Raw genomic sequence first — 25,333 nt, 5'->3', positions numbered from 1 at the left:
ATCACTCTCCTCACCGCGCTGCCATCGCCTACTCACCTGCTTTTGCAGGTTCTGGTTCTGGTTCTGCATATACTGCTGGATTATGCGCATGGTGTTTAGAACGGTCATAACTGCCCTGGTGATCTGAGCGGGCTCCATGATTGCCATGGTATGGCATCTGCACGAGAGCAGAGTGGCAGCAGAAGCGGCGGGTGGATGACGATGCTGACAGCGATATGGCGCCCACACAGAAAAGGGCACAAAACGATTGTCAGCCATTGCTTTCACTGGGGAGGAGCAAGGGGTAGGCTGGCAGCAGATGGTGCAGTATGACTGCTAGCTGTCATCATCTCCTGGGTGGTCACAGTGCTGCTGACTGGGAGATCAGTTTGAGGCAGAATACCCCCCTCAAGGATTGAATTCACAACCCTGGGTTTAGCAGGCCAATGCTCAAACCACTGAGCTATCCCTCTGTCAATATTCCAGGCAGGACTGAATCTCCATTAGACAAAACTTAAAGAAGCAAATGACCTGAGTCGCTCCCATTTATGTCTAGGCGCCCCTGACAGACCTCACCGAGATCTGCCAGGAGCACCTATGTCTGCCCAGGCACCCCGACTGACCTCACCGAGGCCAGCCAAGAGCACCCAGGAGGCAATGAGGACAGCTACCAGTCATAATGCACCATCTGCTGCCACAAGGCAATGAGCTGCTGCTGTGTAGAAATGCAATCCCGTGTCTACAAGCACCCAGGAGATGTATGGTGACTGTGAGCTGAGCGGGCTCCATGCTTGCCGTGGTAACCCAGGAAAAAAGGCACGAAACGATTGTCTGCTGTTGGTTTCATGGAGGGAGGGGGGCCTGATGACATGTACCCAGAACCACCCGCGACAACGTTTTTTGCCACATCAGGCATTGGGATCTCAACCCTGAATTCCAATGGGCGGAGGAGACTGCGGAAACTGTGGGATAGCTACGCACAGTACAACGCTCCGGCAGTCGATGCTAGGCTTGGTACTGTGGACGCACCCCACCGACTTAATGGTCTTAAGTGGGGACACGCACAATCGACTGTATAAAATCGATTTCTAAAAAAACGACTTCTATAAAGTCAACCTAATTTCGTAGTGTAGATATAGCCTCAGAGCACAAGTCCAGTGGGGCTGTATCTACACTGTGAGGCAATAGGGCTTGAACCCTGGGTGCTGGCTTGACTCAGGCTTGGAAACTCCACCCCTGTGGGGTCCTGGGACCCTGAGCTCACATTACAGTGTAGACATATCCTCTGTTTTTAGGGAGCTGCCTGCTTTCTCTTTCTCTGTTTTTCGGTTCTTCTGGGTTAATTTTCTCAATTCTAAGAAATAAAGTAGTACTATGCTGCACCCTTCCTGCAACAATATTTAATGTTTTTCTCTGTGTGTATGCTGTGAACATAACAGAGCTCAAACAAAAGTATGGGCTTGAAGCAGAGATTACTGGGTGAAGTTTTATGTCCTGTGCTATGGAGGTGGTCAAACTAGATGAAAACAATACTGCCTCCTAGGTTTAAAATGCATTAATTGTGTCCGGTTGGCATTTATTATTAATCATGTTTATTATGATAATGCCTAAAGGACCAACCTTTGTGCTAGGCAGTGTACAAACAGACTAGTAGAGAGCATGTGCAATAATGGTGCAGCCTGGTCTCTTTTGGGATGTCTAGTTTGTACCTTTCTGTCTGTTGCATGTTGGAGACAGAATTAAGGTAGATGGGTATGCAGGTGTATATCCTTAAATATCCCACAGAAATGATAATTGTAATTAAGCTTTAAACAACCTAAATTTCATAGTTTGCACACTGACAAGTGTTATTTACCCAGTGAACTTTTCTTCTGGTTGGCTGAGCAAAATGGGTTGTTTTCCTTTAAGCATCTAATCCAGTTATACCTTGAGATGCCTTTTACCCAAGTAATTGCTCATTTTTCTCCTTGACTCTTAGAACATGACTTCGGCTAGTATCTCCTGGGGAAGATAATTCCAAACATTGATTACTCTCAGAAAATTAAGCCCCTCTATGTATTTGCTTTATTTAAAAAATGTCCAGAGCTACCCAAACACTCTGCTATCGCTGCTTAGTTGAAAGAGATTCTTTGTCTTTACCTACATTGTTCAAATCCCTTTCATGAAAAATTCTCCCACACAGCCCCCTTCTGTCATTGTTTCTTCAACTCCAAATTGTATGGCCTTAATTTTTTCAGTCTATTGTCATAGCTAAATCTTTTGTAAATCTGATCAGTGAAGTAGCTGTTGTCTGTTCTATGTATTGCACAGTTAAGACCGCTCAGCCTGGATGGAGTACTCTAGGTACCTCATAAGGGTCTTGTCCAATATCTCCTTATTAATAATACCCTTGTAACAACCACCCATCTCTAAAGATGATGGTGTAAGTGCCAAATTACTTCAGTTACTATGTGTCATGATGCAGACTGACAAGTGGCTAAAAAGTCCAATTCTTGAGTGAATATCCTTTACACAGATAATGCAAGTGTAAAGTGCAGAGCCAGGAGAAGCTGGCATATTAGTGGCACTTGAGGCCTGCTACAGTATCCTCTTTGATCTTGTCACTTTTCTCTCTCTCAACCACCTCTCTTCAGCCTCTTTGACTCCCTGGTGCAGCACAGCCATTCACTGTAGCTTTGAATAATAACAGGTTTCAGAGTAGCAGCTGTGTTAGTCTGTATTCGCAAAAAGAAAAGGAGGACTTGTGGCACCTTAGAGTAACAAATTTGAGCATAAGCTTTCATGAGCTACAGCTCACTTCATCGGATGCATTCAGTGGAAAATACAGTGGGGAGATTTATATACACACAAAGAACATGAAACAATGGGTGTTACCACACACACTGTAAGGAGAGTGATCAGGTAAGGTGAGCTATTACCAGCAGGAGAGCGGGCGGGGGCAGGAGAGCGGGGGGAGGGAGGGAGGAGGGGATAACCTTTTGTAGTGATAATCAAGGTGGGCCATTTCCAGCAGTTGACAAGAACGTCTATCCAACTATACTCTTAGCCCAGCAGAAGAATCTGTCCTATCTCGGGGCCTCTCCTTCTGTCCCTCCACCCCCACAAACATGATACAGTTCTGTGGTGACCTAGAATCCTATTTTTGATGCCTCTGACTCAAGGAATATTTCCAACACACCTCTGAACAACATACTAACCTACAGAGACCTTCCTTCCAACACTACAAAAAGAAGGATTCTGGGTGGACTCCTCCTGAAGGTTGAAACAACAGACTGGACTTCTACATAGAGTGCTTCCGCTGATGTGCACGGGCTGAAATTGTGGAAAAGCAGCATCACTTGCCCCATAACCTCAGCCGTGCAGAACACAATGACATCCACAGGCTCAGAAACAGCTCTGACATCATAATCAAAGAGGCTGACAAAGGAGGTGCTGTCGTCATCATGAATAGGTTGGAATATGAACAAGAGGCTGTTAGCCAGCTCTCCAACACCACTTTCTACAAGCCATTACCCTCTGATCCCACTGAGGGTTACCAAAAGAAACTATAGCAGTTGCTCAAGAAACTCCCTGAAAAAGCACAAGAACAAATCTGCACAGACAAACCCCTGGAACCCTGACCTGGGGTATTCTATCTGCTACCCAAGATCCATAAACCTGGAAATCCTGGATGCCCCATCATCTCAGGCATTGGCACCCTGACAGCAGGATTGTCTGGCTATGTAGACTCCCTCCTCAGGCCTTATGCTACCAGCACTCCCAGCTATCTTCGAGACATGACTGACTTCCTGAGGAAACTACAATCCATCGGTGATCTTCCTGAAAATACAATCCTGGCCACTATGGATGTAGAAGCCCTCTACACCAACATTCCACACAAAGATGGACTACAAGCCGTCAGGAACAGTATCCCCGATAATGTCATGGCAAACCTGGTGGCTGAACTTTGTCCTTACCCAAACTATTTCACATTTGGGGACAATGTATACCTTCAAACCAGCGGCACTGCTATGGGTACCTGCATGGCCCCACAGTATGCCGATATTTTTATGGCTGACTTAGAGCAACACTTCCTCAGCTCTCGTCCCCTAATGCCCCTACTCTACTTGCTCTACATTGATGACATCTTTATCATCTGGACCTGTGGAAAAGAAGCCCCTGAGGAATTCCACCATGATTTCAACAATTTCCATCCCACCATCAACCTCAGCCTGGACCAGTCCACACAAGAGATCCACTTCCTGGACACTACGATGCTAATAAGTGATGGTCACCTAAACACCACCCTATACCGGAAACCTACTGACTGCTATTCCTACCTACATGCCTCCAGCTTTCACTCAGACCACACCACACGATCCATCGTCTACAGCTAAGCTCTATGATACAACTGCATTTGCTCCAACCGCTCAGACAAACACCTACAAGATCTCTATCAAGCGTCCTTACAACTACAATACCCACCTGCTGAAGTGAAGAAACAAATTGACAGAGCCAGAAGAGTTCCCAGAAGTCACCTACTACAGGACAGGCGCAACAAAGATAATAACAGAATGCCACTAGCCATCACCTTCAGCCCCCAACACATCATCAAGGATCTACAACCTATCCTGAAGGATGACCCATCACTCTCACAAATCTTGTGAGACAGGCAAGTCCTTGCCTACAGACAACCCCCCCAACCTGAAGCAAATACTCACCAGCAACCACACACCACACAAAAGAACCACTAACCCAGGAACCTATCCTTGCAACAAAGCCCGTTGCCAACTGTGTCCACATATCTATTCAGGGGACACCATCATAGGGCCTAATCACATCAGCCACACTATCAGAGGCTTATTCTCCTGCACATCTACCAATGTGATATATGCCATCATGTGCCAGCAATGCCCCTCTGCCATGTACATTGGTCAAACTGGACAGTCTCTACGTAAAAGAATAAATGGACACAAATCAGATGTCAAGAATTATAACATTCAAAAACCAGTTGGAGAACACTTCAACCTCTTAGGTTGCTCGATTACAGACCTAAAAGTGGCAATACTTCAAAAAAAAAAAAAAAAAAAAAAAAACACCTTCAAAAACAGACTCCAAAGAGAGACTGCTGAATTGGAATTAATTTGCAAACTGGATACAATTAACTTAGGCTTGAATAGAGACTGGGAGTGGATGGGTCATTACACAAAGTAAAACTATTTCCATATGTTAATTTCGCCGTCCCCCACCCCGCACTGTTCCTCAGACGTTCTTGTCAACTGTTGGAAATGGCCCACCTTGATTATCACTACAAAAGGTTGTCCCCCACCCCCGACCCCGCTCTCCTGCTGGTAATAGCTCACCTTAAGTGATCACTCTGGTTACAGTGTGTATGGTAACACCCATTGTTTCATGTTCTCTATGTATATAAATCTCCACTGTATTTTCCACTGAATGCATCCGATGAAGTGAGCTGTAGCTCACGAAAGCTTATGCTCAAATAAATTTATTAGTCTCTAAGGTGCCACAAGTACTCATTTTCTTTTCACTGTAGCTTGTTATCTTCAGCTTGCCATATTGATGTTGAAAATTTTCAAGTCGCCATTGCAAATGTCCTTGAATCTGAAGATTGACCCAGTGGCCTTGGAGCATCTGCAAGGTCTCCCTACAGGACATGATTTGGAATGCATCTATCATCCATCCCGTGCAGATGACTAAGCCAACAGAGACATCTGTGTTTGAGAAACTTGGTAATTTTGCTTTCTCAGGTATTTTGGTGTCAGAAAATCTAGTGTCCCACTTGATATTCAGAATATGGCAAAGATAGTGGGTGTGGAAGGTGTTTAGACTTCTCTTATGCCTGCTGTAGGTAGTCCAGGTTTCACCACCATACAGCAGCATGATCAAAATGCATGCCTGGTAGACCTATATTGTGGTGTTCAGTGTATCCCACATGCACTTGGTCAGGTGGCGGAACGTAGTGGCTGCCTTTCTCATGGGAGTTGTGATACAGGAGGGCCAGGGGGCAGTGGTAGAGTATTAGAGGAGAAATATATAAGCCCTAGGCTTATTAAGGTGTGGTTCCCTGTAGAATAGGGAGGGTTGTAGTCAAATAATGACCTGTCAGGAACCTAATAAACCCCCCTGCTTCAGGCAGTCAGAGGAGGAGGAGGAAGGAGAGAGGATTGGAGCTTGGAGGTGTGTTGTGAGATTTGGAAGACCAGAGAACCAAAGTAAGGGAGACCCTGCCCCGGCAGGGCAGGAGACTCCCTCCCTGCAGCGTCTAAGGACCAAGGGTGACCCCACCTAAGGGGGAAGAGGGTAAGAAACCTGCAGGGGTTGAGAGGGGCTGGGACTCAGAACAAGGAGCAAACCCAGACCCCTCCCCCGCTTCCCTCCTCTATCACCTTACTGGGCCACTAGCGGGGCCCTGAGTGCCCAAGAGTAGGGGCAAGGGATCCCCCCACAAGAAAAGCCCAGGTCCCACAATACAAACATCGGCCATCTTGTCACAGAGTATTAAGCAGAATGTGTACCTAACTTCTAGCTATGAAAACTTCTGGTGTAGTCAACACACCTTGTGCCATAATCATTATCCTTTTGACTGATGGTTAGTCCAATTTCATCACAAGCTAGTGCAAAGCTGCTGGAGTTCCTCTTCACTGTCTGAGACAAACACTGTGTCATGCAAAAAGAAGCTTTCTTATCAGTAGGTGCTCAACTTTGCTTTTTGCTCTTAAATGAAAAGTTGAAGAGTTTTCCATTTAATCTTATACAACAATGTACACCCTTGGTGCTAGATGAGAACACATGATGAAGCAGCAGAGAAAAGATTATATTGAAAAGCATTAGTGCAAAAAAAATGCATCCCTTTAATTTACAGTGGTGTCAAAACTGTCTGATTGTTCCATTATGGCATGTAGTCTACAGTCCAGTATGACAGTGATCAATCAAATAAAACTGAGGAGCCTAGAAAGGCAACCAAGTCCCTCTAGCATTTCAAAAAGCTTCTTTCTGCTGACCAAGTCAAAAACCTTTGTAAGATCTAGGGGGTGTAGAGAGGTTTTCCTTATTCTTGACACATTTCTTGAAGTTGTCTTAGTACAAAAATCATGCTGATAGCTGATCTACCCTCATGGAAGCCACAGTCTCTCCGGATATACATGTTCAGCAAGAACTTGCATTCTTTTGAGACTGACCTATGCAAATGCAAGAAACATTAAGCAGAGTATCAGAGCAGTTTCAAAGGGAAACTGCTGAGCTTCAGTTCATTTGCAAATTTGACACCATCAGCTCAGGATTAAACAAAGATTATGAATGGGAAGCCAACTACAAAAGCAGTTTCTCTTCCCCTGGTGTTCACACCTCAACTGCTAGAAGAGGGCCGCATCCTCCCTGATTGAGCTAACCTCATTGTCCCTAGCCTGATTCGTGCTTGCATATTTATACCTGCCTCTGAAGTGGGTATTCACTCACGAAAGCTTATGCTCCAATACGTCTGGTAGTCTACAAGGTGCCACAGGACTCTTTGCCGCTATTAAGGAGAGAGTTATTACAATCACTCCATTTTCTTTTGTTTTTATACTATGTCTTGTGGTACCCTTTCTTGTGGTACCTGTCATCTGCAAGACATTGTGCAGATGTTTAAACACAACCTGGACTCCTTTTTTCCATACTTCAAGCTCTTTGGTAGTCTGGAGCCTGGGGATCACATTTAGCGCTGTTTCAAAAACAGAGGTTTCATGTGAATAGAGTTCATGATAATGTTCCACTCTGCATTCCATATGTTTGTTTCAGTTAATGATGTCAGATCAAAAATACATCTCACATACCATCATACATACCTCCATTCTCAAAGGACATTTGTTATCTTCTTGCACAGAAGAAGCAAGCATGACTCAGCCCATTGCATTGCTGTGCATTCCAATGCACTCTTGGCTAATCTGAGGTTAGCACATACCTCAGGAGAGGGGTTCATGCTGTGATAAAGATATACAGTACTTAGGTATACAGTATATACAGATATACAGTACTCACAGATATAGTGCCTGGTTTGTCATTGCCTTGCACTATGGGTCTTTGGTCTCCACAGCTTTCCATTCTGTGCAGCTATTTAAACTAGAACAAAGTGAGCCAGGTTCTTTGATCAGGCTGAGGCGGGCTCTGTGCAGCACTGGGAGTGGTGGAGGGGTTAAGATGGCTTTCAGCAGCGTATTGGTGGTCCAGAGTATTGGTGGTCCACTGGTCTGATCTGGCAACACAATTCCTGTGTAAGGAGATAGCAAATGCAGTGAGAATTGTTTGGAGACAGGATAGATGTAGAGGGGGGAAATGGAGAAAAAAAAAAACATGATTGTTGGGGGAATGAAGAAGGACTTAAAAGTGAAGAGGAACATGGGGAAAGATAGATGGAGATAAAGAAAATGGGCTGAGAATAAAGAATTAAAAGGAAAAAGAGGAGGGACATGACATTTACAACAATAAGGAGAGAGGTTCTGCTAAATGTAATAGCATCAGAAAAAATAAACACAACTATAGGAGACTAAACTTGAACACTTGACCTAGTCTACACTTGACCTTAGGGGGAATTTGGAACCATAGCTGGAGTTGAAAATTGTGGTTGAGAAGTCATAGCAAATATGTGAGAGACAAATATTAAAAGGAAAAATAAGAAACTAAGCAGAAAGGCAGAATTTAAAAAAGAATTATTGTCTTGGAGATATGAAAGAGTGACAGAGTTGGAGGGACACCCCCCATGCTGAAAACATGAAAAACTGACAATATTGAAAATTAGTCCAAGAGACCTAGTGATTTACTTAGGTTTGAATGGCTTAGTTTTGCAACTATATGTGTTAGAGCAAAGTGCAGTACACAAACCAGTACATCTGGCACTGCTACAGTATGTAGTCTCTGTGGCAGCTCCTTAGAAATCCCTCAGCAGTCCCCATGGAACTATTGTCACATTGTCCTTGCAGCACATTAGTTGTCCACAGGTTCCATCTCAGCATTTCTTTGAATACAGTAAGGCAAAGACATACTACTGCAGGCCCTTAGTTGGTGATTCAAGACTACAGAAGGTGTAATTATGCTTCAGGCATGCTGATAGGAAACCCAGGACTGTTCCTTCAGCATGCATGCACTACAAATGAAGTTCCTGTTGTTATAAAAGAGTCTGTTCCAGTTCCCTACCATTCCCATTGCAACCTAGGACTCCTTTACAGCAGAGAATCTTTTTAGGTAAGGGCAATAAGAACTGACTACCATGGAACAGCCTGACATGCTTTTGTGGGGCCTGGGAAAGGGGTTCAGAAAGTCAGAGACTATAGGCTTTTTGAAGTCTGGCACACTTAACTCCTTGATGCTAGCAGTGAGGATTTTCTGATGTTACTGTAATGCCAAAACCAGTCACATTAACAAGGGGCACTTGGCAAGAAAAAGGTTTGCATTGATTTGTGAGCATCTGGAGTTTTGCTACTTCACTGTGCACCAGCATCACAACATCACATATTACTTAGCCCTGGTCTAAACTGGGTGTGTGGGGGGGGATCGACCTAGGATACGCAACTTTAGCTACGTGAATAGCATAGCTGAAGTTGGCATATCTTAGGTCGACTTACCTGGCCGTGAGGACGGTGGTGAGTGGACCGCTGCCGCTCCCCCGTCGACTCCGCTTCCGCCTCTCGCGAACTGGAGTTCCAGAGTTGACGTGGAGTGCATTTGGGGATCTAGACGAGACGCGATAAATTGATCCCCGATAGATCGATCCAGTGGGTAATGAAGACCTGCCCTTAGGGTGGTGGAGTGGGTTCAAATCTTTGTCTAGGGGAAACACTGGTTTTGTGGATGGTGTGCTTTTTTGTAGGTGGAAATAAGTGGAGAGGATGTATGTCTAATTTGCAAATGCCTTAATTTAAATAAGTAACCACATATGATAAAGTCTAAGACTTAATTCATTCTGTTAAACATAATAGTATAGCTGCAATGTACATTAAAAGATAAAATTCCACTAATTTATCACTGTAGGAATATCTCCATTATAAACTAGTAAAAATGGGGCTTTGTAATAAAATTGCAGTACAACTTTCCCTCAAGCAAAATTCTGGTTCAGTTTTTCAGGGTAGATCTTGACCCGAGTATTGTATTCCGTTCTTGCTTACATGTGCATATGGAAGGAGGACTACTGTCTTCCCATAAAACCAAACGAATTCTGCAAAGCCAACTGTTTGGTAAAGCATCCGTAATATCCATCAGTATGCTAGGCTTGTTTAATTTTCTCTTGTGTTGTATACCAATCTGGTGGGCACCAAGACCCCTACTAAGCAAGGTACCAAGATAGGTGTGTTACTTTAAACATGTGAATAGTTCCACTGAAATTAATAGGAACACTAGTGCTTAAAGTGATGTACCCACTTAAACTCCTTATTGAAGCAGGGCCTCAGCCATTAAGCTCCTTTGGACAGTCACCTATTATATGTTTAATTTACTTAACCTAGTATATGCCACTATGCATTTTGAGAGTGCAATAGAAATATTATATTGCTATTTGTGTCACGCAGATCTAAGAGAAGATTTTTGCCACTAAATAGGCTGAAACATGCCCCTCCCATAATGTTTACTGTTGTCAACACAGATGTCAGTAGGAGTTTCCATGTGACCCTGCATTCCAATGCCAGGCCAGGCTCGATCCCTTGGCTTTGGTAGGTGATGAATGTAGAGGCCTTAATTTAACATACTATATATGAAGGATACACATTTTTGCCAAAGCAATTTGTTGATTTTGCTGCTGAAGGCTGAACAGGAATTGACAATGTTATTTTGATTTGCTCTCAGAGGAAAGTTAACTTGAATTTTACTGTGAAAGTAAAAGAACTTTTTTTTTTAGTAATATGTTTAGATTTAAAATTTGTGAAAAAGTCTTAAATTGCTTAATGATAAAACCTTGGCTTTCTCTAACGTTTTGAATAGTCTTAATAAAGTAAATGGAGCAACATTTACTGATCTGTAGGAAAAATAATGGCAAGAAATAGTGTTAGGTCATTATGTTGGAGTTTCATCATCTTTTCCTTCAAAAAGTCCGAGAAGATTTAAGTAAACAAAAGTCTCCATTTCTCTTGATCTCCCACATTGTTTAACTGAGAGCTTTGATTGAAGGGTGTGGGCGGGGGGGTGGGGAGGAGAGGGAAATCAGCATTTGAATAAATGACACCACTGTAAAACTGCTCAACTCTACTGGTGGCTGAAATAGAGAAGGCAAGAGCTACCCAAACCCACTTTAAAATAGTAATAAAAAAAATCAAAACTGCAAAAGACACTTCCGGCTCTTACTCATTACATTAGTCAGTAGTTCTTAAACAGCCCTATTGAAATGGGGCAAATCCGCTATTACTTCTAAAACCAAGAGGAAAAACGAAACAATCCATAAACTAAACAGGATATTCCCCAACATCCTGAGGATGTGCACAGAGTCCCCATCAAAAACAAATACTGGATTCAGCCAGTATCTCACAGGGAGATTTATTCAACAATACTGCTGCCTCAACATTGATAACAACTGTCACCTCTGATCCTCCAAAAGCTTTTTAAAAGAATAATACCTCATTTTATTCTGCAACCCCAAGAATGTAGAACACTCTTCCATCTATCAACTTTAACCCCTACCGTGAAATGATTTTGTTTGAATTCAAGCTGACTGTCAGGAATCCCAGGCGTTTCCCATTTATAATCACTCCAGTGCTTTTGTGATTAAGGCACTCTGGTAAAATGGTTAAGTGAAGACAGTCCAAGTCAGACAAACCCAGGGCAAATAAAGCCTTAATGTTCCTGTAGGAAGCCAGCCAGGGTGGGGATGACTGTTCTAGGCAGAACTTCTAGTGTTTGTGTGTGTGTGTGTGAGTGAATTTTAGGGAGAATTGTGTTTTCCCTATTTTACTACAGTTTCTTTTTCAGTGATAGAAGCACATTCACTTACTGATGTAGGGCATGGAACTGTATTAAAATAGGCAGAAGAGTATTACCCCTGAAACTACTCCCCACCCCCTTTCTCTCACTGGGTACTGGATTGGGAGTCAGGAGATCAACATTCTGCCACTGACCTACTGTGTGATCTTGGGCATGCATCTGTGTCTCCTCCCTCTCCCCCTGGTACCTTTTGTCTGTCTTGTCTACTTAGACTATGAACTCTTTTGGGCATAGACTGCCTCTGTGGGTTTGCATCCAGTACAATAGGGCCTGCTCACAACTGGGGCCCTAAACGTTACTGAACAATAAATAATAATACTTAATCCTTCTGGGACCCTTCACCATTGTAATGGGACATATACAGGGCCTGATCCTCCACTATTTGCACCATGTGTAGTCATTTGTGCCAATATAAAATGCCACGATTCTGATTTTGTAGCATTTTACACCTACTGCACACTCTGACTCATCTTCATGGTGCAGCTAAGTATTGTTACACATACATAGTATTAGGCCTGCAATCCGAACAACAAGAGTGTAGAAAAACCAAGCCTTGTGAATTTTTTGTTCCGCCAAGCGCTGTTTACAGACTGCTTCCTTTCTAATAAGAGCTCTTCTTTGTTGGTTGTAGTAATAGCAATTATCATTTATGTAGTGCCTTTCAGCTTTAAAGTGACATTTAAAGACGAACCAAATGGGGAAGAGTACTTCAAACAAAATATAATTAGTTAAAGAATGATTTGTCGATGCACTGTAAGTGACTGCATAAGACCACATCTTTTTTTTTTCCTTTCTTTTTTATAAGCACATCATTACAATATCCATTTGTTTATGGGGCTGGCTTAATGATCTTGAATGTTGTCAGATAAGTGTTTTTCCTTCTAGTCTGTTTCCAGAGAGAAAGAGCAGTGTATAGTTTACTGCAGAGCTGCTAAAATAAGTTGCACAAATCAGAATTTTTTATGGGGAAGATTGTCAGTTCATCCAACTGACAGTATTTTGCAGCCCCATTTTCAGTGATTCCCACTCATTTTAGAGCTGTGTTGTCTTCATCCTTAATGAGTATAAAATGAAGACAAGCAGCCTTAGCTTATCTGAATGCAGCTTGCTTGTCTTGCTCCCTCGGCTGGTTGATAGATACTAACAGAAATAGACACAGGTGACCAAATTTTAAATTGGTTTGTCCTTTATGCAGTCATTAACACTATTCTGATTTTTTTAGCATTTGAAACCCATTCTGCATAAAAGTGTCTGTGCAAGACAGTGGAGATTCTGACCAGCAGATGTTTAACTTTTTAGAAGCTTATTTGTGCATCTCCCAAACTGTCTTTTTTTACAGGAAGTTTCCCATTTAAAACCACTGCCACCTTGTAAGAATGCATTTCACAAAACCCAGATGGCATGAATCTGCACAAATGGCACTGTTCAGAGGACTTGCTTTCTCTTTCTAAGTTATTACACCTAAACTAAAGTATCTGTAAACACATTCACATACTGGTGATCAGCTAGGTATCTGGACTTCCTGACCATGTGCTCTGTACCAGATAATAGGAAGAGAGTGTGGCATGGGAGTCACTACGTGAGCTTTATGCCGCCTGAGGAGGATACCCGCCGCCAAGAGACTCAAGTGGCCAGATCAACGGGCTTAAGATCTGCTTTGCACCTAAGGAGCAAAATAAAGCAGCCTTATGGTAGGGGAGAATCAGGGCCCAGATTCCCAGCTATATTTTGCTTAAGATCATTGCTCAGATTGGGAGATAAAAAATAAATGCTTTGAATGTAGATGCAACATAGCAGTGCTGCTTACTTTATCGACAAAGTGGAAAATAAAGGAAAGCATCCACGTTTTTGCTTCCCTTTCTTATAACTGAGGGAACTGTAAGATGGAATTATGCTGCTATATTGTCATAGGTGGCCAATTGGGGGAGGCTAGCCCCCGGGCCCTCCTCTTGTGCCCAAGGTCCCACCCACCCCCCTCAGTGTCTGACTCCCCTCCCTCACAGGAGCCCAGAGGCACCCCCACCACAACTCCTTCCCCCAGTCCCTGTGCGCTGGCCGGCCTGGGCCAGGGCAGAGTATCACTGGGAACTGCAGGAGTGGGGATGGGGGTGGAGTGTGGACAGGGCCATGCCAGGCTGTTTGGGAAGACACAGCGTCCCCCAGCCTAAGATACCTGCCGCCCATGTATATTGCCCTTTTAACTAGGAGAAAAAACATTTCAATGACCAGGGCTCAGAAAAGAGTGGAGGGAATTAGTCCATTCTTTGTGATTGTAACAGTGGACATTTTGATTTTCAAGGGATCTGTGTCCCTGTTACATTCTCCAGTTGTAACCCTAAGACCTGATGATTTATTAGCACAAAGTCCTTTTAGAACATAGCCCTGGCTTTGTGAGGTCATTGCACTCAGTAGGCTGATTTATTATTTCTTTAGTAGTTGGTTAATTTACATGACACAAAACCCACAAATCTAAATCAGAATTTTTTTGAAAGGCCCTGGTTAGTTTTGTTCATGATTTTATTTTTGTTTTACACTTAATTATCCTGCCTACTTATGCCTGACCTATATATACTCATTTTTAAAAGATGTGCTCACCCAATGACAAAGAGGTCAAGTGGCCTACCAGCTTTTCTAAAAGTAATGGTAATGTAAAGTATATAGATTATCATGAACATTCAGAACAAGACACTGTGTGATATGCATCCGATGAAGTGAGCTGTAGCTCACGAAAGCTTATGCTCTAACTAAATTGGTTAGTCTCACTAGTACTCCTTTTCTTTGTGTGTGATACAATGTAGTCTGATTGAGCTAAGTGATAACAGCACCAAATATAAGCTAATTTATATACATACTTGTAATGGGATGCACTCACCACTCTGGCACCTCCTGCTGGCCATCTTGGGGATTAGCTCTGCATGTTAGTGCGCCCTCTTCGGGTGGTGCCTCACTGCCTTCACTCCTGCTGTAGGACTCACATCTCTCCAAGGACTGCAGCGTCCTCTTCAGCAATACTGCCCTTCATCTGTGCCACATACAGTGCTCCCCCCTTCCCTTCCCTCCTTTGCCCTGCAGCTCCCTTTTTATTTGGGCCTGCTTGTCCTTGATTGGCTGCCTCCTACTCAGCCTCCTTAGTGTTCTATTAACTCCTTAGAGCCCAGTGAGGGGTAGGTGCCCCATCACACACCCTCCCCCTCACCTACCTTGTGGGTAGGGAGGTCTTAGGCTCTGCGCTACCCTGAGATGCCCCTTTAGGTTATCCCGCTGTTTCTTGGTTTCCATAAACTGGAAATACACATCTTATTTCTCCTTTATAGCATCCCTAAACTCTTCATTCAGGCATTCCTGGTCTCCTTCTGCCCTTCGGCGGGCCTGCTCTGCCACTGCTAATTGGGCTTGTAGTTCATACTCCCCCAATCTCTTTTCTCTCAGGGTGTTGGTCCCCACAGTAGTTTGTTCCACCCCTGTGCTCATTCCTTCCTCTCCCTGGTCATTCTTTGTCTCACTCATTTTGTCTGCGACCTCCTTACCACCTCCTACTGGGTGTGGGAGATGACTCCCTGACAGGTCTACGGTCATCACTGCTACATCCACCTTGACAGGCTCTGACCCAGTCTGGTTCCCAGGCACCCCTTTTCTATCCTGTCTTCCCCTAAGGGGGCAGTGCCTTTTTATATGGTCACCCTCATGGCACCAAAAACAAGCTCCTTGCCTCTTCCTGGCCACGGGCCTCCTGTAGTCCTTCCCTTGTTCAATCCCTTCCCCGGGCTAGCCTTGACCCTGCAACTTACGTAAGGGCACTCCTTCTGTAGGTGTCCCGGTTGCCCACAGGCCCAACATGCCTGTTTCCGCCTTGTTCTCCTCACGGGGGAGGGGGGGGACTCTCCTTCCCATTTTCTGGTTGAGGTTTCAGTTCCCCATCTCAGTAGGGGCAATCTCTTTTCCAGTGTCCTTGCTGCCCACAGGCATAACAATCAGCTGGCCCAGTCACTGGCCTCCTGGCCCTGTTGTCTGGCTTCTCCTCACACTCTCTGTGGCTTCTATTAAACTCTCTCTGCAGGAGCTTTACCAGGGACTGCTGTTTTTTAACCAGATGCCCCAAATAAGTCTGGAGGTACCACTGTGCCTCCCATTGCTTCTGTTGGTTCTCCAGGATTTCCTGCAGCAGGGTCTCAAGGCTTCCCTGCTGTCTGTCAGACCTCTGCATACTTCAGATCCATCATCCCCACCTTCAATCTCTCTCCTTTAATATCTCAAACCCCCTTTTACCTGGGCAATCATCCCCATAGTCCTCTTTCCTCCCCTTATCCCAGGGGTGACCGTGTACCTGAGTTCTCCACCATGTGTAACAGGGTGTGCTTACCACTTCTTGCTGGCCATCTTGGGGGTTAGCTCTGCATGTTAGTGCACCCTCTTTGGGTGGTGCTTCACTGCCATCACTCCTGTTCTAGGACCTACATCTCTCCAAGAATCATGGTATCCTCTTCAGCGACAGAGCTCTCTGGCTATGCCACACACTGTGCTCCCCACTTCCAAGGGACCTGCAGTCCACTGTTCAGCCACTTCCCTTAGTGGATACTACAGTGAGTTGTCTGAGCATTTCCTCATGGCCCCAGCATCCTCTTTGCCCTTGCCTCAGGGCATCAGCCTGCAACCCCCAGCAGCCAGCCAGGAGCTATGTCTCTATCCCCCAGTCCCTGCTCACAGCACTGCTCTGTCCAGGGTGCTGGCAGTTCTCTCAGCCCTCCAGAGACAGTCCTTCCTCCCTGGGCTCCCAGCAGAGAATTGCCCTCTTCTAACCTGCAGCTCCCTTTTTATATGGGCCTGCTTATCCCTGACTGGCTTCTCCCTCAGCCCTTCTGTGATTGGTTGCCTCCTGCACAGCCTCCCTAGGGCTCTATTAACCCCTCAGAGCCCAGTGTGGGGCAGAAGCCCCAACACAATACTATAAGATAGCTATATGAGTTCTATGTCAGGAATACAGTTACGGCAAAGACATGGATCACTGCGGTTGTTAATCAACACACACATTCATGACTATAAGAGCAACCCTTTAACAGCTGATACTCCTGGAGAAGGTAGCTTTACTATCTTGTCAGGGCTGTGTAACATGAGGCCCACCTTTGAAGTGTGCCTGGAACAGGCTTTGATACAGCATGTTTCCTGGCAGACCTATCCAATCCCCTTTCCAGCCTACCGCCCCACACCCCCCCGATCCTCTTTTGGTGCTATGTTGAGTAATTCTAGCATCCCCCACTGAACAGAGGTGGCACCATTTCAAACCATTTCAAAAAGACTTGATGACAGCAAGGTCTACAGGCTGCATTGCATCTTGGGAATCTGTCCCAGTGTATTGCCTTACTTCACATTTTATTTTTCAGTTCTGAAGGAAAATGTCAATAAAGAATGAGTATCAGAGGGGTAGCCGTGTTAGTCTGGATCTGTAAAAGTGGCAAAGAGTCCTAATAGACTACCAGACGTATTGGATACATGTCTGGTTTCTGGGTACATGTCTGGCTCTGTTGATCTGTTTCCTCATTTCCTCGTGTGGGTATCATAGTTTTGAGAATGCTTGGTGAAGATCTTGTAGGTGTTGGTCTTTGTCTGAGGGGTTGGTGTTCACACCTCAACTGCTAGAAGAGGGCCTCATCCTCCCTGATGGAACTAACCTCGTTATCCCTAGCCTGATTCTTGCTTGCATATTTATACCTGCCTCTGGAAATTTCCACTACATGCATTTGAAGAGGTGGGTATTCACCCACGAAAGCTTATGCTCCAATACATCTGTTAGTCTATAAGGTGCCACAGGACTCTTTGCTGCTAATAAAGAATGAGTTATTATAGAAAGGTTTGACTACAGAGTCAAAACCAGAACCAAGGAAACATATCAGGTACCTACCATGAGGGAAGTAGAAATGCCTGGCCAGGTAGAGTGATCTCCAACAATAATTAACACAGAGTTGTTTATTTTAAAATCCTGGACCCTGAGTAAAGGAAAGGTATCCATGCCAACGTATTATCTGAATTAAATTAGCTTTCACTGATTTTTTACAAACGTAAACTGAAAATAAAAATGAAACAGAAGCTGCATTCAGTTGATGGGACTACTACAGGTAGCGTAAAGCACCCTTAAATCTGTTTTTACTGAGCACTGAGAGATTGTCTGCATATGTAGGAGGATCTTCTGCTAGTAAAGAGCCATTTAGCATGTCCTACACTTCCCCCTTCCCAGCTGAGGGCACCACTGGCATAACCAGAGAAGCCGGGCATAGCTATGATATCCCTGCAGGGCCACTGGCAACCAGTTTAAATTAGAGACATCTAGTTTATGTGAGGGCTGGCCCAATGTCTATGCAAACCCAGGATTTAAAGTTATTTTTACCACCCCATTCCCCATGGCTGCTGATTATTCCAGTGTGGGCATATGGGTATAATACCACTTGGCATAATTACGGTGGTTTGTAGGTATTAAGGGAATGTGTGGGTTTTGTATTGGCTTCCTACACTAATGAGACACCACTGTGTACACTCTCTTGGCATTTGTCACGATGGACCAAACTTTCAATTGAGCTGCAAGAGCAAATTTGGACTTTCTTGAAACAATATTGGAACTGAAGCCTTTTTTCTGCCTATAAGAACATAAGAATGGCCATACCGGGTCAGACCAAAGGTCCATCCAGCCCAGTATCCTGTCTGCCAACAGTGGCCAATGCCAGGTGCCCCAGAGGGAGTGAACCTAACAGATAATGATCTAGTGATCTCTCTCCTGCCATCCATCTCCACCCTCTGACAAACATAGGCTAGGGACACCACTCCATACCCATCCAGAATAATAGCCATTAATGGATTTAACCTCCATTAATTTATATAGTTGTCTTTTAAACCCTGTTATAGTCCTAGCCCTCACAACCTCCTCAGGCAAGGAGTTCCACAGGTTGACTGTGCACTGTGTGAGGAAGAACTTACTTGTTTTAAACCTGCTGCCCATTAATTTCATTTGGTGGCCTCTAGTTCTTAAATTATGGGAACAAGTAAATAACTTTTCCTTTTTCACTTTATCCACACCACTAATGATTTTATATACCTCTATCATATTCCCCCTTAGTCTCCTTTTTCCCAAGCTGAAAAGTCCTAGCCTCTTTAATCTCTCCTCATATGGGACCCGTTCCAAACCCCTAATAATTTTAGTTGCCCTTCTCTGAACCTTTTCTAATGCCAGTACACTGGACCCTCGCTAGAATGATTTGGGATCCATGCACTGTACAGTGTTAATGCGGTACCGCATTATAGTGGGGACCACGTTAAAATGAATTGCAGTTAAAATAAATTAAATTTGGGATCCATGGCTGCGACTGCGTTATATGCAAATTCGTGCTATATAGACGCGAGGGTCCGGTGTATATCTTTTTTGAGATGAGGAGACCACATCTGAATGCAGTATTCAGGCTGTGGGCATTCAACTGTATGCAGTATTCATGGATTTATATAAGGGCAATAAGATATTCTCCATCTTATTCTCTATCCCTTTTTTCATGATTCCTAACATCCTGTTCGCTTCTTTGACTGCCACTGAGCACTGCACGGACGTCTTCAGAGAACTATCTATGATGATTCCAAGATCTCTTTCCTGATTAGTTGTAGCTAAATTAGCCCCCATCATATTGTATGTATAGTTGGGGTTATTTTTTCCAATGTGCATTACTTTACATTTATCCACATTAAATTTCATTTGCCATTTTGTTGCCCAATCACTTAGTTTTGTGAGATCTTTTTGAAGCTCTTCACAGCCTGCTTTGGTCTTAACTATCTTGAGCAGTTTAGTATCATCTGCAAACTTTGCCACCTCAGTGTTTACCCCTTTCTCCAGATCATTTATGAATAAGTTGAATATCCATGCCTCTACAGTTAGATCCCCATTGGCAGACTCTTGTGCCTGTACAGAGCTCCACTGAAGTAAACTGGGGTTTGCCTGTAAGGATCTGACTACAAGTTTGGGGTCCAAATGTGTAATATAGTATCTATTAATAAAGCATCTATTGTATTTGTTCATAATAAGTGACCAAATAGAAGAATTGTAGTATATCTTTCTTTCAGTAGATGGCAGACACAGATTACTTATTCTTTATCATTTAAAAATATTTTTTATATAAACAAGTGATTTAACCTATTTTCTAAAAATCTGTATTCTTTGGGTTTAGGAACTTCTGTATGTTAAAAAAAATTCATCTGAAACTGGCATTTTAGGTAGCATTAATGGATACAAAGTAGAATAATAATAAAAAGACAGGTTTCAGAGTAGCAGCCGTGTTAGTCTGTATTCGCAAAAAGAAAAGGAGTACTTGTGGCACCTTAGAAGTCTCTAAGGTGCCACAAGTACTCCTTTTCTTTTTAATAAAAAGACAGCGTCAGAATGTGAATGGAAGGATATGGAATTAAATTGTGACTGCTGCATTAATCTTGAAGTCAAACCTCTTTTTTTCTTATGTTTTCGTTTTCCTGAGTTAAACAAGAGGAAAATGTTTCTGTGTTGGAATAATTGTTTGCATGTACAAGAAGCCATATGCTAGACCGAGTATACATCAGAGTATTTGATTCCAGATTAGTTTCAGTTGGTAGTTTTGATTATAATGCTATTGAACATCCATAATTTAAAATAAGATTTTTTCAGTTAAACCTAAGGAATGGATTGAGGAAGGTATTCCAAATACACTTTCCATAGTAAAGTTAGGGAAGCTGAAGGCTGGAAGTTGAAGCTAGACAAATTCAGACTGGAAATAAAGCATAAATTTTTGACAGTGAGGGTAATTAACCATTGGGACAATTTACCAAGTGTCATGGTTGATTCTCCATCACTGACAATTCTGAAATCAAGATTGGATGTTTTTCTAAAAGATCTGCTCTAGGTCGGAATTATTTTGGGGCAGTTCTATGGCCTGTGTTATATGTGTGGTCAGACTAGATGATCACAATGGTGCCTTCTGGCACTGGAATCTATGAATGTGACAGACATTATCAAGGCTTGTACAAGCCATGCAACGTAGCAGAGGCACTTATTCTTACACACTTTTATTAGAAGCACCAATAAGGACAAGTCAATTAATAGAAGGCAAACACAGAAGGTGTGTGTCAATGAAAGTGGCAGGAAAGTGATATGAACATCACACTAAAGAACATTTCACTGTGATTGTGTGTACACAATTACATTTAAATTGGTCAGTTGCTGCTGCAAATAATAATATATTCAGGGTTTATCAGACTATTCCTGTGTGGGGTTTTTTCTATGCCGTTCTATTTAGGTTATTATTCCAGGTTTGTCATTCTAACACCTGAGCACCTTGCAGTAGTGTATAAAGCACATCATCAACATCGATCTAATATTTTCTCTCTCATCCCCTCCTCAGGAGGAGAAGTAAGTGCAATGAAGTGTTTTGGATTTTGTTTTTTATTATACACCCAGACACATTACTGTATGTTGGAGAAGACAAGGTCAAAGAAGTGTGCCTTACACTTGGAGAGGGGGGAAAGGGCGGAAGTTTGTGGCACTTAGAGCTGTGGGAGTTCATTCTAACGTCCTGGGTCATCCTCATAGAAAGCTCTGTCTGTTGCACAGACAAGCTTTACCCTTATTGTACAGCGTTCCATTGTTTATCACAGATATGCATAACAATCATTCCTAGACATTTAAATATGCGTGTCTCTGTCCACGAGGTCATTTAACACACTGGTAATGCAATCAATGGAGCTAAGCAGTGGGAATTAGAAGAAACTTCCATAGATGCTACATTCTAAACAATTTATATCCCATTGCTGTATTACAGTTTTGCTATACCACTATTTTTCAAAGAACAAATTATATTGCATATACTGTAATACAGCAAGCATGTTACCTTGAAAGTTCAGTCTCTATTCTAGACCATGCCCCATGTCCTTACTAATCAGATTGTCATATTGTGGCACTAGCGAAGGGCATTACATATTTGTATGATTATTATTGTTAGGAATCAAGGATACATGGTGAAATTTGTATGCATGACATGTTCTTCTTGTGTAGCTAGCGGCCTGATCATTTTATATAATAATTATCATTGTGAATGTAATGGATGAGGCCTCTTCTCCTATAAATGAGCAAAATCTCTTAAAGCAATGATTATATTCAAATTTCTTATAGTACTCTGAAACTGAAATAGACTCTTTTAGTGATTTAATAGAGGTCATTATACTTGGAATTCTTTTTCTTACCCTCTATAGTCTTGTCTCTCCTGCCGTCCCCCCCCCCCCAAAAAAAAAAAAAAAAAAAACCAAACCAAAACAAAACAAATAAAAACAACCTAGATGTGAATCCATTTTCAACTAATTTTGTGGTAACACTGGTCTGGTGTATTTAGCAAGCAATTGGCAAATTTAGCAATGTCATTAAGACACACATCGAAGAATCATAAATTCCACAATCAGTTGTATGTCTTATTGCCTGTGAATGATTGTTTTGTTAGCTAATACCCTGTTGCAATCTGGAATCTGAGTCTGATTGCATTCCTTCAGCTTGACTAAACTAACTGAAAAACAATAAGCAAGCCACATAGCAACTTAAGTTGCACCTCCTGAAAAAATGAAATGATTGCTCTAGGAGTTATTTTGGGGAAATTCGGTGGCTTGTGTTATAAAGGAAGCTCAGACTAGATCATCAAAATGGCTCATTCTGGCCTTGGAATCTATGAATGGTTAAGTTACAGTTTTTGTTTCTGGTTTTGTTTTTGTCTACGAGGAGATTTTTATAGCCTGCTGGATTATAGACAAATATTTTTAAACAATATATTTTAAATTAAGTAATTGTTCATGAGGGAGATTCAGGTCCTTCATTCATCCACACAACAGAAAAAGCAAAGTCAACAGCAGTAAAAACTTCCACACAATGACATGTCGATTTTCTTCAGGTCAGACCTGGCAGGACTATGTCTACTAGGTGGGAGGTTAGTTCCCATCTCCATCATGCCCATTCATTTCTTGGCATCTCTGACATTGCCAGCTAGTGGGAACTGTATTGGTGGTTCATGAGGTAAATAACTTTGCAGGAACTGAACTAGGATCCCCAAATCTGTTCCTGCAGTCCAAGAAGTGACCTTTTGATAATCATCATACGTTGCACTTCTATATCACCTTTCTAATGAAGATCATAAATAGCTTTACAAATAAACCTAGTCAGTAAAAAAGGATCAGGGGGTGGAAAGAATTCTTTAAACAAACAACACTTTTTTTCAAAACTAAAAAAGTCACCAGTTCTATTTGTGGTTGAAAAATGGAGAAATAACACATGAAAATGTCATCCACATTTTACCTTTTATTTTTCAAATTCTGAAATTCCAGATTTCATCAAAATTCAAAAAAATCTGACTAAATTATTATACATTTTATTAATGTAGCCTCAGAGCACCCTAGGAAGCTGGTATAACCACTCTGTAAGCATGAATCCTCACTTCTAGGGCACCCCTCTTGTACACAGCATGGCTGGGGATTTCACCTCTTGTACCCACTTCCTTGGACACAATCGCCAGTCCCAGCTGGTGTCATGTCTCAACTCCCTCTCTGGGTTTTGTGTGGCTCAGCCCTCTGGCCAAGCTACATAACAGTTCACTCCCCTTCCAAGGTACTCAAAGTCCCAGTCAATATACACGAAAGGTCCTTCACCCTTCTAAGCCTTTTCTCAAGTTTTCCTCACTCTTGTCAGGGCACTGATTCCCCAGGCTTTTCCCCACTGAGAGTCCAAATACCACATAAACTTGTCTTCCACCCCTCCTGGGTTTCTCTTCTATTCCCTTATCTTTGTAATGCATAACTCGGTGTTCCCCAACAGGAGCCTCCCCTGCTCTGTCTGGATACCTCAGCCTGACTTCCCCAGGCTCTTCACAGTGGTAGGAGGGGGCCCACCGTTTGTTCAGTCATTTCCTCCAAGGTCTTCCTCACACTACTGAGCTCCCAGCTCTGTTTAAGTAGTGGTCTCATTTCTTCAGCACCACACCCGGGGTCAGTGTTTTTAATTAAGCCCCATTACATCCAGCAGGTGCTACCAACTAGTCCTCAGTTCCAGCTCATCAGTGAGGCTGAGGGATACTTGCTAAGTCATGGGAAAAGCTGAGCTCCCACTTGCCTCAAAAGTCCATTTTAAAAATGGAGAAATCAAGACAAAAAAATAATTAACACCAGTGTTTACAAAGGTGGCCACTGACTTTAGTTGCCTCCATTTCTGCATGTCACACAGACTGGGGAATTTACTTTTCTGATCATTTGCCCACAGGCAACCAAGGGCTTGTTTACACAGTGTGGCAATGTAGAGTGTGCTAAAGTATGCTCTAACTCAGGGATCAGCAACCTTTGGCACGTGGCCTTCCAGGTAAGCCCTCCTGGTGGGCCGGGCTGGTTTGTTTACCTGCCACATCTGCAGGTTTGGCCAATCGCAGGTCCCACTGGCCGGGGTTCACCGCTCCAGGCCAATGGGGGCTGCGGGAAGCGGTGGCCAGCCCATCCCTCAGCCCTGTTCCATGTAGACCCTGCTGATTCACTTTGAAATATACCTAGTGTGTGCTGATGTAGTCCCCTTTGAAACAGTACTGTTAACAAACACTAGGAGTCTGTTAGAGTTTGTCAGCAGGGTCTACACAGGGCAGTTAGAGTGAAACAGTTTAGACGCATCTGGTGCACCTTGCTACACTGAGTAGACAAACCCTGAGACTTCAAATTTGGTTGCCCTGCAAGACACAGTAGTTGCTCCAGTTTGGGGGCAATGTTAAAATGAAATATAGTTATTGCTGCTGTAATTGTTTAAAAGTTTTCTCTGCATTCTGTTTGTTTTGCTTTGGGTTATTGTGCTAAGGTCTCTCATTTTTACTCTCTTGTTTGTGGCTCTTAACTTTCATTGGATTTCAACAGAAGTTAGGAGTGTAAATATCTTTGAGGATTTGGGCCTTAGAGTCTCTGTGCCTCAATTTCTCATCTGTAAAGTGGAGATGTTAGAGCTTTCCTACCTCAGAGGGCTGGTGGGACTAAGTACATTAAAAATTGTGAGACACTCTATATTCTGGTAGTAGGTGCTACAAAGTACCTTAAATAAATAGGTGGTAGAAATAATAAAGATTTTTAAATTAAAAGTATGTGTGTAGTTTTCATGCAATTTTTACCCTTTTCCTCTCCCAGATGTGACTTTCTATTATAGCAATATAATGGAGTGAACAATATTAGCATTCCTATAGTGAATTCTCAGAAGTTCCTTGCATGACCAGCACTTTTATTTATGCAAATAAGAGCAAAACTTTGTGTTGCAGGTGACATGACTGTAGCATTCTCTCTTAATGGGGCATTGTTTTAAACCCAGGACCTCATCTCCAGACTGAACTGTATTACTACTCTGTGTAGTTACAAAAATGCATAT

At 43.0% G+C, this 25,333-nt stretch overlaps 1 long non-coding RNA gene across 2 annotated transcripts in view; it reads right to left on the bottom strand.

Moving 5' to 3' along the window:
* Positions 1–5,403: 5,403 nt before the first annotated feature.
* The window catches only part of LOC122463638, a 53,812-nt gene continuing 33,882 nt past the window's right edge, over positions 5,404–25,333 (bottom strand). Inside the window, exons 3-5 of one of the 2 annotated variants that reach the window (XR_006287194.1) lie at positions 9,576–9,683; positions 7,996–8,224; positions 5,404–7,157 (exon numbers count right to left, since the gene is read on the bottom strand). This is a non-coding gene — a long non-coding RNA (uncharacterized LOC122463638). Of the gene's footprint in view, positions 8,225–9,575; positions 9,684–25,333 lie in introns of both variants that reach the window. The other variant, XR_006287189.1, reaches the window with a different exon arrangement.

The sequence above is a fragment of the Chelonia mydas genome, chromosome 1, assembly GCF_015237465.2.
Source record: "Chelonia mydas isolate rCheMyd1 chromosome 1, rCheMyd1.pri.v2, whole genome shotgun sequence".
Classification (NCBI taxonomy): domain Eukaryota; kingdom Metazoa; phylum Chordata; order Testudines; family Cheloniidae; genus Chelonia; species Chelonia mydas.
Note: the sequence above shows the minus strand (reverse complement) of the source record. Positions and strands in the feature narration are given on the sequence as shown.